Source organism: Puma concolor, chromosome B1 (assembly GCF_028749965.1).
Source record: "Puma concolor isolate L17-30 chromosome B1, mPumCon1.1.hap2, whole genome shotgun sequence".
Classification (NCBI taxonomy): domain Eukaryota; kingdom Metazoa; phylum Chordata; class Mammalia; order Carnivora; family Felidae; genus Puma; species Puma concolor.
In genome coordinates this window covers 150,647,196-150,663,321 of record NC_141670.1, presented here as the reverse complement: position 1 = coordinate 150,663,321, position 16,126 = coordinate 150,647,196, and positions in this window count along the sequence as shown.

The following is a 16,126-nucleotide window of genomic DNA, read 5'->3' as shown; positions in this document are numbered from 1 at the left end:
GTATTTGGGAGAGTATTTTGTTGCAAGTACTGATATGCCGATGAAGTTAAGTTGTTCCTTATTGTTCTATACTAAAGAATCTGAAGAAATAGTCACTGAGATAATTATTTTTCTTTCAGTAAAATCAATTCAATATTGTATAATACCTTTTTGTGTGTTTTTGTAGCATGGGCTTTTTTATTCTTAGCAGAAGCTTGATCTGAGAAAAGCACTACCTAAACCAGTAACTTCAGTTAAAAGATTTTACATCTGTTTCCAGATGACCAGTGACCTGTCACTTACTTTTTCCTATATAATCTCTTTAATGTTCATAGTTTTCACTATAATCAATAATCAGATTACTTCTAAATCTTAAAGCCCACTCTTGACCTTTTCTTCCCAAATTTAGAATACCATATTAAACACTCTATCAGCAGTCACCTTTTTCCTTGTCTGTTTCACAAAGATCTCTCATTCTGCTGAGGCTACTATAAAAAATACCACAGACTTGATGGAGCCTGGGAACTTTGATATCAGGGTGCCAGTAGGATTGGGTTCATGATGCGAGTCCTCTTCCTGGCTTCCAGAAAGCTGCCTGTCTCTTCACATGGTGGACAGAAGAAGCTCTTTTTCTTCTTATAAGAGCAATTATCCCATCACGGGGTCTTCACCCTCATGAACTCATCTAAACCTAATTATCTCCCTAGGGCCCTACCTCCTAATACAACATATTCGGGAGTAGGGCTTCAACATATCAATCTGGGAGGAAACAAACATCCATAACATAAGGTGAACCCCCAAAGGCAGCAGTAGGAGATTGTCACTTTGTACTTCCAATGCCCAGGAGGTTTTATGTTATCTAGTAGGCAGTCATACATTGTTCTATATTTCTCAGTTGCAGTATTTTTTTTTTAGTAATTCATACAGGAATATAACAAAAGTGTTTTTTTGAGTTAAATAAGTACACGTCATGGCTTATGTCATAGACTGTTAACCATGTTTTCATTGTAAGGGAAATGAAGGAGGAGGAGGGACAGGAGGAGAAACAACAAGAGAGAAAGGAAGAGAAAGGGAAGGAAAATTCAGCACAAATACCATCATAAACACCAATTCACAGGTTGCATCCTTATGCCACCAATTTAATGCCACACTTGTGATATAGCAATAGCTCTTTATTGATATTTCCCTTGTAAATGTAAACCCTGGCATTTTCAAATGGTATGGTTGGTTATAGAGGAAATTACATCTGTTTTACTAAACTGTAAAATATCAGGACATGTTCTGGTCCATCAGTATTCTAAAATGACCTACTGTCTCTGGAGGGTGGCACCATAACTAACACAAGAAGGCTATTCTGGTGCTTAGAGTCTACCTTCTTGTTTCCCACTGTCACACATAATCCTCACACTTCCTATCACATTAAGGCAGAAAGTGATGGGTGGAATAATGCCTACATTTTGATATCTGAATCTAACATGTACTTTTAATTGTAGGGTTTAAATGTATATATTTAAATGTGCATAATTATTAGCATCTATTTCTTTTCATTACCTGGCAGTTTGTTGTTGTTTCTGGTGTTGTTTGGTATTGCCTTTGGAACATTAGTTCACTCTTTGTTGATGAGGCCAGGAATCTCATAGGTCTATTTGGTTAGTGCCTCATAACATTGTTTACATGAATCAATAAATACATAAGTGAGGAAAGAAAGTGAGACATGGAGGGAGAGAGAAAGAAAGGAGGAAAAAAGGAAGTCATATGACAATCCCAAAATGAATAAGCAGGGCTTATTTTTAAAAATCAGACTTATTTCAATACTTACTAAACCTTGTATATCTTTTTCCCATTGAGAATATACTAGAGTTGGATGTGTTTGCATTTGACAAGAGACCGTGTATCTATGATGCTTAGAAATCAGTGAAAAATATAACAATGATTAATTGAATTTGACTTTAATTCTTTTTTTTTTTTGGTCTTAATAAAACTCATATTTTGTATACTACACAGAGAATAACAATACTTTCTGACTGAGTTATTCAAATATAGCATACAAGATTTGCATTAAATTTAAATAAGTATTTTCTTAAAACACCTGTTAAAAATTAAAACTTAAGTTTTATTTATGGGATCAAGTCTATAGGAAAATAATACATTTATAAGCCTATTATGCAGTTTTTCAAACTTTATGGTACCAAATAATCTCCCGGAAAAACTGTTAAAATTAGATTCCCAGTGCACCTCTGAGATTCTGAGTCTGGAAAGAGGGACTAAAAAATCTGCATTTCCAACAAGCTCTCAGGTGGTGTTGACACAGTCCCACATACCACCCTTTGAGTAATAATAGACTGGGACAAAGAACTTACCTAAACTTTAAAAGTTATTTTCTGATATTCAGTTCTGATTACATTGAATTAATCAACTAGTAGCAAAGAGGTGAATTTTTATAAAGTTTGACTAGAAACTGGTGAAAACAGTTTTTCCTTCTATCTAATGTAATCTTATGAACACATGGCTTCCATTGAGGAACATGGGCCTCTAGAGAATCAAAGTAAGTAAATCAAATTTCAAAACATATTCCTCTGTTTGCTATGTGAGCTATGTAATACCAAGCTTCTAAGGTAATTTGATTTGAAAATAAGAATTGCTTTATTATATAATTCTCAAAAGAGTACTGAATTTTGGCAACATGAATTCAGACTTAAAATATGCCAAAGTCAACAGAGTAAAAGCACATTTTAATAATTTGTAGGAAACATACTTGAAATAAATGATGACTCCTATATTATTATGCTGGTTATTACCACTTATTGAAAAACAGATAAACTTTTAATAAGACGGTATCAGTTTTGGCATAGAGTTGTTCCATCTTGGGCATGCATTAGTTGAAACAGGGTAGATGGCATTCTACAGAGACATTTTTACCATTTCAATTCATTTCCACACTTGGTTTACTCTTGCATACATTTCCTTTTGTCTTTTTCACATATGCCTAGACTAATACTAGGATTAATATTTGACGGGTCCATTTGTTTCCTGGTCATCTTCTTCACAATCTTCTATTATAAAATCACCATGTTCAGTTTATCTTGGTTTCTGTGGAGACAGATTTTGGGCATTATTTTCAGTCCTATAATATGATCTCATATTTGACATGATTTAGAAAAACAAATGGAGGATTTCAGTGTATTTAAATACATCAGTCCTCAGGAAAAGCACATCATACTCTTAATTAAGGCCTGAGAATTTTGGGTTCTCTGACTTTTGAGTCTCATCTTGGATAACAGGTAATATATTCATGGACAATCAAATATCACCTGATTCTAATCTTTTGTTTGTTAGAATAAGCTGAAAACCATTTATAAAATGTATATTACTCACTGATAATTTTTTCAAAAAAAAAATTTAAAGAAGTAATGACCTGATGTTGGGATCTGAAGGTGAGTTCAGGATTTCAGTGCTTCTGAATTGATAGCAATTATTGTACAAAGAGAATGGTGTGGAAAATGGAGAAGATGTGTCCCATCATTTCTGCTGGTGGGATTTTCTAAAATCTATTTTATTTCTTTGACTAAATATATGACATTGACTTTGTTAATAATTACTTTGAACTTTAACTTAAAGTTGAAGTTTAAATTTTATAAGAAAATGTTGTATTGAGTAGCATCAGCTCTCTTTTTTGCAAATGTATATTATTTCAAAAATTTAAAAATAGACTCTTAATGGTAGAGAACTACCTGATAGTTACCAGAGGGGAGGTAACTGGGGAGATGGATGAAATAGCTGAAGGGGATTAAGTGTACAGTCATCAATGTGAGCACTCAGTGATGTATAGAGTTGTTGAGTCACTATGCAGCATACTTGAATCTAACATAACACTGTATGTTAACTATATTGGAATTAAAATTTTTAAAAAATAAAAAAAATGTAGGGGCGCCTGGGTGGCGCAGTCGGTTGAGCGTCCGACTTCAGCCAGGTCACGATCTCGCGGTCCGTGAGTTCGAGCCCCGCGTCAGGCTCTGGGCTGATGGCTCAGAGCCTGGAGCCTGTTTCCGATTCTGTGTCTCCCTCTCTCTCTGCCCCTCCCCCGTTCATGCTCTGTCTCTCTCTGTCCCAAAAATAAATAAACATTGAAAAAAAAAAATTTAAAAAAAAATAAAAAAAAAAATAAATAAAAATAAAAAAAATGAAGCAACCTTTTCAAAGTTACTTTATCCCCAGCACCAATGCATTTTCCATTACCTTTTCATTGTCCAAAATAGTTTCTATTTTTCTGCATAATTAACTCTGTATAATAGGCTATTTTGTTTCAATGATTCATTTTTTATGATATATTTTCATTTTATTTGTAATTTGGCTGAAAAAAATTTGACTGTTTCAAAATTTTATTATTGTGGTTTTAGGGAAATTTTTTTTTCAAAGTCCTTAAATCTAACTATCTAATCTATCTATCTGCCTATGGCATACCAATTACTGTGAATATCTCTCAGTCTTCTACTTTCAATAAAATGCCAGCTATAAACAACATCAAAAGTTACATTCTATTTTGTATCATCAAATCACTGAACATTTGGTTTAACTAGTAGATGATAGAAAAACTTCACCAAGAAAGATTTAATTTTTATAATTTATCTAATGCCACAGTCCTGAGTTAAAGCCAATGTGGCAAAATAAGCAGATAAGAACAAGGAAAATGCCATCAGCCCTGAGTTCTGCTTCATATGTTAAAGATTTGAGGTTATTTAGTAGAAGAACAGTCTCTTCTATCCCTAGACAAAAGTTGTTACCATAATGTTCTACCAAAACTGATGGCCAATAAAAAAAAAAAGTTTTTGCCCATTATTTACCTTATAGTTTGCAAAATATTTTTACTTATATGTCTTCAATTCAGAAATAAATATCTGCTTTTCAACAGCAAAAGAACTGGGTTCACTTGCATAGAAAGAATTACAAACACATGTCAAATGGTCCCAGATTACATTAATTTGATTGAATAGGATTATTTACAATATTAAATCACTTTTACTGATTCAATTTGTCAAAGTATTTATAAATACTTATCCTGAAGCTTCTTTTTAATTATATATTTTTTCTGCCAAGTAACATTCATGTTCTAATACCAGGGTCACAACATCTACACCATTCTCAAGTCAGAAACCTGGCTCACTCTCACTCACTCCTTTATAAAACCAGTCCCTGTTGCTTGTCATTCTACTTTCTAAACATTTCTTTAAACTCTGCCTTAACTCTCCTCATGTCATTCTGTGGGTTCTGTAGTCTCACAACAATCTAAGGGGCCAGTCTGTCTCCATTATTGTCTTCCTTGCATGCTGACCGGTGTCATTTTCAACATGCAAGCCTCTCTCTCATTTGTATTTCTTGGCCAGCTCCCAACATCTCTCCTTACTTATCTTATATAATCTAGCACAGCATCTGCTTTTGCTTGGTCTGTTCTTCTGGTCTGTTCAAGGTGTCCCTCTTGGGTGTTTCCATAGCACTTACTATTTCCATATCACAGCACTTATCTTTACTTATCAAGGTCCCCACCAGTCTCTAAGTTCCTTGATGTTTTGTCTCTGTATTTCCAGTATGTGTCCCAAGGCTTTGGAGCATAGTTTGGTCAACAAATGTTTAACTTGTAAATAAAGGAATGATAATTATGCTACTGATTATGCTACTGAAATGCTACTGATTTTCACATACGCTTTCACAGGACTCAGCCAAATATGAAGATCCTTGTCTTTGCCTTTATCATGGCTCTCATGGTTGCCATGATCGTAAGTATATCCAGGAATTTTGAATAATATGGTCTTTGTAGTTATCCAAGGATTCTCCTTATTTCTTGTGTTTTTGCCTGTGTTTGCATTTTCCTTAACTCAGTTTTATAGATTTTAATGGTTTTATATAGACATTTTCTTTGAATTAACCTAGAAATGTTCATTATGGATTTAAAATAAATCTTGGGTACACACACACAAACATTCTAAACACAGAGAGACACTCAAGTATAATTAGTTTAATGTAAAAGTAAAATTTTTAAAAGAACTCCATAAAGTTGTGAGATTGAGAAGCACTTAAATATTATATTATAAAAGACACTTAAATATTATAAGCTCCAGACCAACCAAATGTCCTGCCTATATTGCCATTTACCTGTTTGTCATCAGGTAAATTTGACTTCTCCGAGGCTCTTTCTTCCTCCTCCATCTCCTCCTCATTTCTTTATTTCTTACTCTGTTAACATTAATGGCCTCTTTCACGTTGGTATATTTTGTGTTCAGTTACTGAGAGATTCATTAAGATATGTAATAATACTTCAACTAATCCAACAAGTTCTTATGCATGTTTAAAAAAAATTGGTTAACACAGTTTATCACATAATTTTTAATAAAGGATACAAGTGGGAAAAATAAAAATCTAAGAATAGAGAACAATATAATACCAGACTCTATGAGCACATAAACATTTGAATGTGAGTAGCTTCTGAGCAACTTAAAACATATCCACATAAAAAATATTTGTTTTGAGCAATTCCAAAGCTTAGCTTCTGAATTTCACTCTCATTCACACGTGATAGATTTTCTTCCCTTTTATACACACAAAATAATTTGTACCAGAGTGAATTGATATTAAAATGTAGCAAGTTAATTATAGCAAAAAGTTATTCTTCACTCCTTTAAAGATGGCATTAAACAAAAAAGAAAAAAACTAGTTTAATGTATTAGTTACTAAGGCTTGGCCTCCATTATGTTTAATCATAATTGTGGCAACTAATGCATTTTTATACTCAGAGTTATAAAATGAAGATGTTCACTATTTTTTCTTTTCTTTTCTTTTTTTTCCCCCAAGGGAGCCGATTCATCTGAGGAGGTAAGACACATTTTCATTCACTGGAAAAGTTGATAATTAAGCATATATTAAATTTTTAATCTGTCCTCTATTTTAACAGAAGCATCATTGGCATAAAAAACATCGCCATGTAAGTATTTTCCTGATAATGTGAAAATATGTACAAACATATTTTATATTTTCATCTCCGAGCATTTATTCATAAGGAGGATCATTACTTATCTCTCAACATATCTATATAACGAATGGCTAAAATACATATTGATTTTATTTTTTTTTTATGTTGCACTGGTGAAAGACGCAAAAGTCTTGTGCCTTAGTACCATTTAAATGGAAACTCATAATGTCATCCTGAAGAGACCTATTATTCCGTCAGAACTTAAGTATCTTAGTCTGGCAAATAATTACTTTGGCTAAAGAAAATTTGAAATTCTGATTCTCTTAAGTATAATATATGCCTACTGGAGAATAGAGGCTGCTAAAAACACATATTATATGATAAGTTTCCACCTTCTTATTCTTTTGCAAGGTGATGAAGTCTTAAGTTAAATTGACCATGTTAAATAAGTTGAAAAATTTCATTTGTTTAACATTTTCCTTAATGAAATATATCCTTGATATCTCATATTATTTTCATATGTCATATCAATGTGATAAGCTCTCAAAAATTCTTACTAATATAGTAAATAAGTGAATTTACAATAGCACAAAGACTCCAAAGGAGGGATGAATGATATTTGGACAGAAGTAAATATTAAAGAATATGGGAGTTGTAAGAGACAGCAAGATCACCCAAAGTCAAGAGTGAGAAGTAACAATTCCATCTAACCTCGAACTAGTAAATTCCTCCTTCCTGGAATATTCAAGGATGGTCAAAGTAGGAGGTTGGAGGGTTAGTATAAAGAATATGTAAACCTTTTGTGAGTGTTTGGCTGTAAAGAGGGGTCCCATAGTATTATAAAACAACAAATTTATCAACAAACAGTATAAAAAATGTGAATGTGGTATCATTTTTATCTTTTTTTAAATATTTTCTTATAAAAAAGTGAAAACCTGACCAAAAGTTTGGGAAAACAACCATGTGGATGATATATGAATCCCTACCAAGTTTAACAACCTAAGTTTTTCATCAAAACTATTGTGAAATATTTGCAAGGCCATTGTCTTAATTCTCTGCAATTGTTCCTTTCCTTTTGTTTGTATACAGGGTGTGTATGTCCCAAATTGGCAATATTGGCAGCATCCACAATTTCAGAGATATCACAGAGATAAATAACCTTACAATGCTTCCCAGTTGCTCCAGGACAAGATTACAGAGGTAAGCTGGGTCTAGTGAAATTCTATATTCCAGAAGTATCAGTGGTGACAGTCTAAATAAGAAAAAACAAAAGCAAGGCATCAAACCCAAAGCACCCCAATTTAGGAGATGTAGCCTGGTGTAACTCTCCTGAAGGGTAGTTACTTACCTGTTTGCAAAAGAAAACTTCAGTCCTGGGATGGGTAAAGGGCATTTGGGGATGGAAACAGCTGTGTTTGTATCCTGGTCCCGACAACTACTATGTCATGACCTTGAATTATTCCTAATCTTTTCTAAACTTCATTTTCTCATGGATAAACAAGTCTTACAGTGACACTTAACCAATTTATAGAATTGGTGAGACTATTAAAAGACAAACGACATAAAAGACCTTAATCAGAATTGTCCCAGAATTGTCACTGCAGGCTGCCCTCCCACTAAATCTATGCCTCGATATTGTTTAAACGTTTCCTTCTAAAATGTAGTCTTTGGAGTAGCTGCAACAACAGCGTCTGGGAAATTGTCAGAAATAGAGAGTCTGAAGGCAACCCAGACCTATTGAATCAGAATCTGCATGTTAAAAAGATCCCATTATGATTCAAACACAACAAGTTTCAAAAACTTTGCTTTGGGGATTCTGATAAGCAATTGAAATAAGGACCCATGTTCTAATATAATACCAACAAGGAGAGAAGGAAACATTACCACTTTGCTTTTAGAATGACAATTTTATCTAAAGTAATATTAAATATTCCAAAATCTATGAAAGATTCAAACTTTCACTATAAAATAAAGCAATGTTTTCTGGAGAAAAATAAGACTGTTCTACATCTCAGAGTTGGAATAGTTCCGAAAGATTTCAAGTGTTTTTAAATATACATAGAGACTTCTTTCAAATTGAATTCCCTGTTGCCATTAATGACAGAGCAATGAATCTGAACTTGACTTCTTGAGCATTATTAAGGAATAGCTGAGTAATATTTCAGCAAGGAAGGATATACTAAAAGTATTGTTTGGGGGGGATTAACATGGGTGAAATGAGTAGGCTATAATTAAGCAGAGGGATGGTGGAACTGAAATAGATTGGCAATAGAAAGACTCTAGAGAAATATGAGAAAGGGATCCAAAGAAAGACAATCAATAGATTTGATGATGGATTGAATCAAAGACTAAATCAGAGAAGGAAAAAAAAGAAGAAATGGATACAACTGGTCAGAATTGGAGTGGCAAGTAAAAGTGCTGAGCAGTACGTCTTTCAGAAAGAGACAGTGCTCTGCTGTTGTCCATCTGTTTCTTGGTTTTTGTTGTTTTCCTTCAGGGAATTTTGCTTTGTGTGTGTCAGTCTCAGTAGGGGGTGTTAAAGACAATTTGACTATGTTGAGTTTCTAAGAGAATAGCATCCAAACTGAAAAGACAAGTGGGCTAAAATGTAGAATTAAACCACTGAACTTCAAGGGAGAAGTGACAGGAGAGAAAAAAAAAAACAGACTAGAAATTCATTCAATCAATTTTTCAATATTCATTTTAATTTTTTTTAACTCTGTGAAGTACCAGGAAAAGTATATAAGTAGTTTGGCTAGGAGATTTGAAGACATAGAAATAAAGGAATTCTTTAATAGATTGGAAAGAAACAATTGGAAATAAATACGGTTCCTTGTGTTATTATTGGAGGAAATAAGGGTCCAAACGAAATTCATGTTCATTCAGGCATGAGCTATTACTTGACCTCATAATGAGCAGCAGTGAGACAGCCACTGGAGATATAAATACAGTTATGCCAGAGTCTCTTCACACCACAGCTCATTATCTAGTTTTAAAGATGGATATGAAAACAAGCAACCATCAGTCACAATATCATTGCATAAAGAAGTGAGGTGATTGGGTGGGTTATTTAGGACTGTTTTACCAGCAGGTCTGTGGCAGCTTGAGTGAGAGGGATCTAGGCAAACAATGAAGATGGCCATCAAGAAACTACCAAAATAATTTAGGATGAGAAATAAGAGCTTGAGGAAAAACAAAGTAATAGAGATAGTAGCAATTTTCTCTAAAGCAGAGTCTGACTATATAAATACTTGAGAATAATCTCATCAGCTCTTCCCTGTGGACGATTTTAACTAAGGCACAGTTTTTGGTCAGGGAGCTTGTGTCATGTGAAATCAAACCAAACCCAAACTTAGATAAGGAGGGACTTTATTGGTAACAAATTCCATTGCTTAAATGGGGAGAACACTTATATCTCAGAAATCTGCAAGTGTCTCAAAATCCAACAGAAAAGGATTTTCTTTCACAGGCTAAAAAGAAGAAAGCAAGGATCAGCAGAAACTTTTGAGGGGAACTTGGGCAAGCAGGGGGAATCCAGTAGGATCTAAGAGAAAGTGTAGGCTATGGTTAGTCAATTCTCAGGATAAGTTGATAAGGGTCACACTCCATCCCCAGCGCTTCTTCAGACTTGGGCCACTCAGAGCTCAGAGCGTAGAGGAGGGAGAGAAGCCTGATGAATATGAAATCCAGACCAAGCAAAGGGTAACAAATGGGCAACTGTGAACACCTGCTCATTCACGGAGGAATATATTTAGATACAAATCAAAAAACAAGAAAGCATAAGGGTATTAGCAATGACTTGGTCTGTCGTTCAAATTTAATAAAAAGAATGTTTTCTCTTTATCCACAGGTTTGGCGGAAAGTCCTATTTTCTCTCTTACTGATGATGATTCTTCTTATTCAAAAGTCCTTTGACCATCTATCTATTAGATAGAACTACCCGCTGTGCTGTTTGTATTATGTTATGTATTGTATTGGAATTTTAAAAAATAGTTTGAACCATCAGTAGTTTCTAGCTTCCCCAACAACAACAAAAACCTATTCTAATCAAATAGTGTTATATGAAATGCACAAACTTGAGGTAAATGATCAATATTTTTAAAAGAGTGGTAATGTTAGTCTCTGAACAATTTGATTTTTCCCTGACTTTGTGCTCTGTATTCATAGCATTATAAAAATTTTTTTTAAAAAGGTCATGCATAATAAATTGATTTATCAAGCATATACTGGTTCTCCCATTGTATTTGTTTCTAGGGTGGCCATAACAAATCACCAAAACTGGTGTTAAGAACAACAGAAATTTGTGATCTCACAGTTCTGTTGACAGAGTCTTGCTCTTTCCGACAGCTCTGGGGTACAATCTTTCTTCACCTCTTCCTAGTCTCTGGCATTTGTTGACAATCCCGGAATTCCTTGGTTTGTAAATGCATTATTTCAATTTCTGCCTCTCTTGTCTCAAAGCAGTCCTCTCCTGTGCATCTCTCTTCTTATACAGATAATCATCATATGAAGTTAAGGGCTCACTCTGCTCCCTCCAGTAGGACCCCATCATAACTAATCACATCAGCAGTGGCCCATATTTCCAGAGAAGGTCACGTTCTGATGTTTTGGGCTTAGGACTTCCACATATCTTTGGGAGAGGGACACAACTGAATCCATACCACCTATTTTTGTTTTGGTTCTCAATAACATTTTTCTGCAATGATTATATGTCAAAACTCATAATATTCTTCACTATGTCAACATTTCTAAAGGAATGACAAGCGATGCTATTTCATAATCTTCTGGGACAATGATTATGGAAGAAAATAGTTTATGACGTAGCAATTCACAACAAACCTAGGTGGTTATTTAAGGGGCATGAAAATTGTCTAAGCAATCTCATTTTAGCCTTGAAATCTTCTGTACTAGAAGACATTCCAATTCATGCAATTTGCATGAAATCCCTAGAATACCAATCAAAATCTTTCCTTTAATTTTAATCATATGCATAAGGAAAACTAATGCACATTTAGCAAGTGGCTTGGAAGAAAATCTCAGCTGTGCCCTGGTTGTAAATATTGGCAGCTAAAAGTTTACAAATTATGCTGAATAACAATGTTTATGATAAAATGTTTTGTTCACCAAAATTCATGGAGGCAGCTTCTCTTCCAGAGAAAAGCAGCCCAAACTAAAGGTCAATCCCCAATCCCCACAGGGTTGCACGCAGCAGAGAGAAGTGTGAAGGGCCAAAGACATTTGAAAGGAACAAAAGGAGGGTGCTGAGACTCAGAGGCTGAGGAAAGAAGGGGAGATAAAGGGAAACTGGTAGAATGCTGAATTGGGTGGATTGTGTTTGTGTCCTGAACCGCCTTCTGGTCCTCCACCTTACACACTTTGGTGGTATGTAAGGGACTTCTGAAATTTAACAGATCTAGAAGAACTCTTTCTTGTTCTCCTCCTTGAGTCTTAGTGAATTTCACCTTGTCCTTGTACAGATTCTAACCTAAAGAAAACAGTGATTTTTTTTCTCCTCTGCCCTTCACTCTTTACACACACACACACACACACACACACACACACACACACACACACACACTTGCTATTTGTGACCACAATGAAAGTTTTATTTGTCAAATACTTCAAGTACAGTTTGATTCCAATTACATATGTCTCAATGAGGCATTGCTAATAAATTAGGCACTGAGAAATAACTCTGCTTTGTGATTTTCTTTGAAAGGGGCTACTTTCTTTCTTCTTTCTTTAGTTGTAATGTTTATTTATTTTTGAAAGAGAGAAAAGAAGGGGAGGGGCAGAGAATGAGGGAGACATGGAATCTGAAGCAGGATCCAGGCGCCGAGCTGTCAGCAGAGAGACTGACGCGGAATTGAACTCATGAACTGTGAGATCATGAACTGAGCTGAAGTCAGTCCCTTAACGGACTGAGCCACCAGGTGCCCCAAAAGGGGCTGCTTTCAAGTATGAGCCTTAAAGATTCTGATCAATGGCCTAGCTCTCAAGTAGATTCCCTTGCATGTACATGTTTTTTTCATGTTTTAATTATGACTCTCACTTTCTGGTTACATGATTTTGGCCAAGTAACTAAACCTGTCTGAACCCTATTGTCTCTTGTGTGATGACAACTTAAAGGCATTGCTGGAAAAATTAATGTAATAACATACATAGGCACCTATACAATGCCTGGCAAAGAACAATACTTAAAAGAGTCATTATCACTTTCTATGCTTGAGAACTGAATGCTTTCCCAGAAGTAATTTTATTAAATCTGTACACAATCCTGCTGAAGCAGTATGATTATATACAGAGAAGGAATCCAACACTGAACAGAATTAAGTTATTTGCCCTAAATGACACAATTAGTAAATTGTTAGAGAAAAAAACAATCAATATTCTGGTCCATTAGATTCCAAAGCCCAGGCTATTTATCATACTCCAAGAGTGCCTGTATTAGTTTCCTATTACAGCTGCAACAAATTACCACTAATGTAGAGGTTCAAAACAAAGTAAACTTATTTTTTATTTTTAAAACCACTTCATTGGTATTGAAATTGAGATGTAAAAGCTGTACACATTTAATGTATATAACTTGATGAGTTTGGGGATAAGTACACATCCATGAAACCATCACCACTATCAAGACTAGAGACGTATGGTTCACCTCCCATTTTCTCCCACCCCCTTCATTATTTATTGTGATTATAATTTTGTGTGCATGTGTGTGGTAGGAACACTTAACATAAGATCGATTCCCTTAGCAAATCGGAATGCTGCATTGCACAGGAGATCTCCAGAACTTGCTTATCAGGCAGGAATACAACAATGCTTTTTGACCATCAGCTTCCCATTGCCCCAACACCACCCCTGGAATCACCATTCTACCCTATGCTTCTATAAGTTTGACTATTTAGATTCTCCAAATGAGTGAAGTCACACAATGTTTATCTTTCTATGACTGGCTTATTTCATTGAGCATAATATCTTTCAGGTCCACCCATGTTCCCCTGAATGGCATGATTTCACTTAAAAAAAAAAGGTGAATAATATTCCAGTGTGCATATATACTCCATATTCTTTCTGCATTCATCCATCAAGGCACTTATATTTGCACATCTTAGCTACTGTGGCTCCTGCTGCACAATCATGCTGCAATGAACATGAGAGTGTGTCTCTTTGAGATCCTGATTTCAGTTGCTTTGGAAAAATACCGAAAGTGGATTTCCTAGCTCATGTGATAGTTCTAGTTTTTTAAAAGATCAACCACACTGTTTCATTGAGGTATAAATCAAATACTGCATCGTATTAATTTCCAGTCAATCCCAGTAGTATTGCTAGCTCTAATGGCAGTTCTATTTTTAACATTTTGAGGAATCTCCCTATTGTTTTCTGTAACAGCTATACCAACTTGCATTCCCCCAGTGCTCCAAGGTTCCCTTTTCTCCACATCCTCACCGATACTTGTTATTATTGTTTGTTTGTCTGTTTGTTTGTTTTAATAATAGCCATCCTGACAGAGAACCTTCCAATTATAGCCTTCCCTTTCCATCTCCCACCCTCTGTGGTAATGTTGCCTTACATATTCCATTTTATATGTATTAAAGCATGTACTCCATGTTGTTATTTTTTAGCTAATTTACCTTTTAAAGAATATAAGACATAATTAAGGTGGTTAATATTTAGACCATTTCTGCCACTTCTAATGAGCTTCCTTTGAGTAGTTAGGGGTTTCCAGGGGTATTACTTCTGCCCGCAAGGATGTCCTTTAATATTTCTTACAAAGGAAGCCTGCTGGTCATTGATTTCTCATTTCTATGACTATGAAAAAGTTATTTTAACTTCATTTAACAGTTTACTTTCAGGGCACCTGGGTTGCTCAGTTGGCTGAGCTTATGACTCTTGATTTCGCTCAAGTTTTGATACCAGGGTCACGGTATCAAACCCACTTATTTGACAGATACTTTTTCATTACTTAATTTTTTTTTACATTCTCTCCTCCAATTTTTTTTCAAAATCAAGTCATCTGTCATTTGCATCTTTGCTGCTCTGGATACTTCAGTAGTTCTGCTTATGACCGTCTTTAAGCAATTTGATTATGTTTGATGTAGATTTCTCACGCTCTTACACCGCCCATTTTGTTGACCTTCTTAATCTATGGTGTAAAACTTTCCTAATATTTAGAAAATGTCAGCCATTTATTTATTCAAATATTGTTCCTTCCTTTTCCTCTTTGTTACACTTACATATATATTCACAAATGGTTTCCCCAGAGATATTTCAAGGGACTGTTTCTTCTTTTTGCACTTGCTTTTTCCATGTTATTTTGGATACTTTTTTGCTATATATTCAAGTTCCTGACTCTTTTCATTTACACATGCTACTACCTACATTCAGTGTACTTTTCATCTTACCATCATGTGTTTCGAATACACTCAGGATTTCCTCTACTTAAACACATCAAATACAGTTACACTAAGATTCTTAATAGGCTTGTTTGCTAATTCTATCTTATTTGTCACTGCTGAGTCTGTTTATATCAATGTAAACTTCTCTTCATTGTGAGTCATATAATTCTTCTTTGCTCCATGCCACGTAAATTTGACTGGATGCCAAGCATTGAGTTTGCCTTTTTGAGAGGGGGTGCTAAATATTTTTTTTTCCTTGAATGTTATTGATTTATGTTGTGGGTCACAATAAAGTTACCTGTAAAAAATTTTTCACTGTAGAGGTTTGCTTTTAAGCTTTATTAGACAATCGAGGCAATTAGAGGCTTTCATTTCCAGATAAATTTACACTTCTATTAAAGCATGTTACCAATGCCAGGTGCTTTACAGGCTATTTCCACCCTGGCTGTAGCTAACATGGTCTATCTTAGTCCCCGTTTGAGCTCAAGGGATTCAAGGGATTGTACAACATGCTCCTTTCTGATGTGCAGCCCCCAGCATCATGGGCTTTCCTCACATGTATTTGGTTTTATTTTTTTCACTATTTACCTGTTTATTTATGTATCTATTTATTTGCTTACTCTTTTAAGCTACTACCTTTTTAATTTTTTTTCAATATATGAAGTTTATTGTCAAATTGGTTTCCATACAACACCCAGTGCTCATCCCAAAAGGTGCCCTCCTCAATACCCATCACCCACCCTTCCCTCCCTCCCACCCCCCATCAACCCTCAGTTTGTTCCCAGTT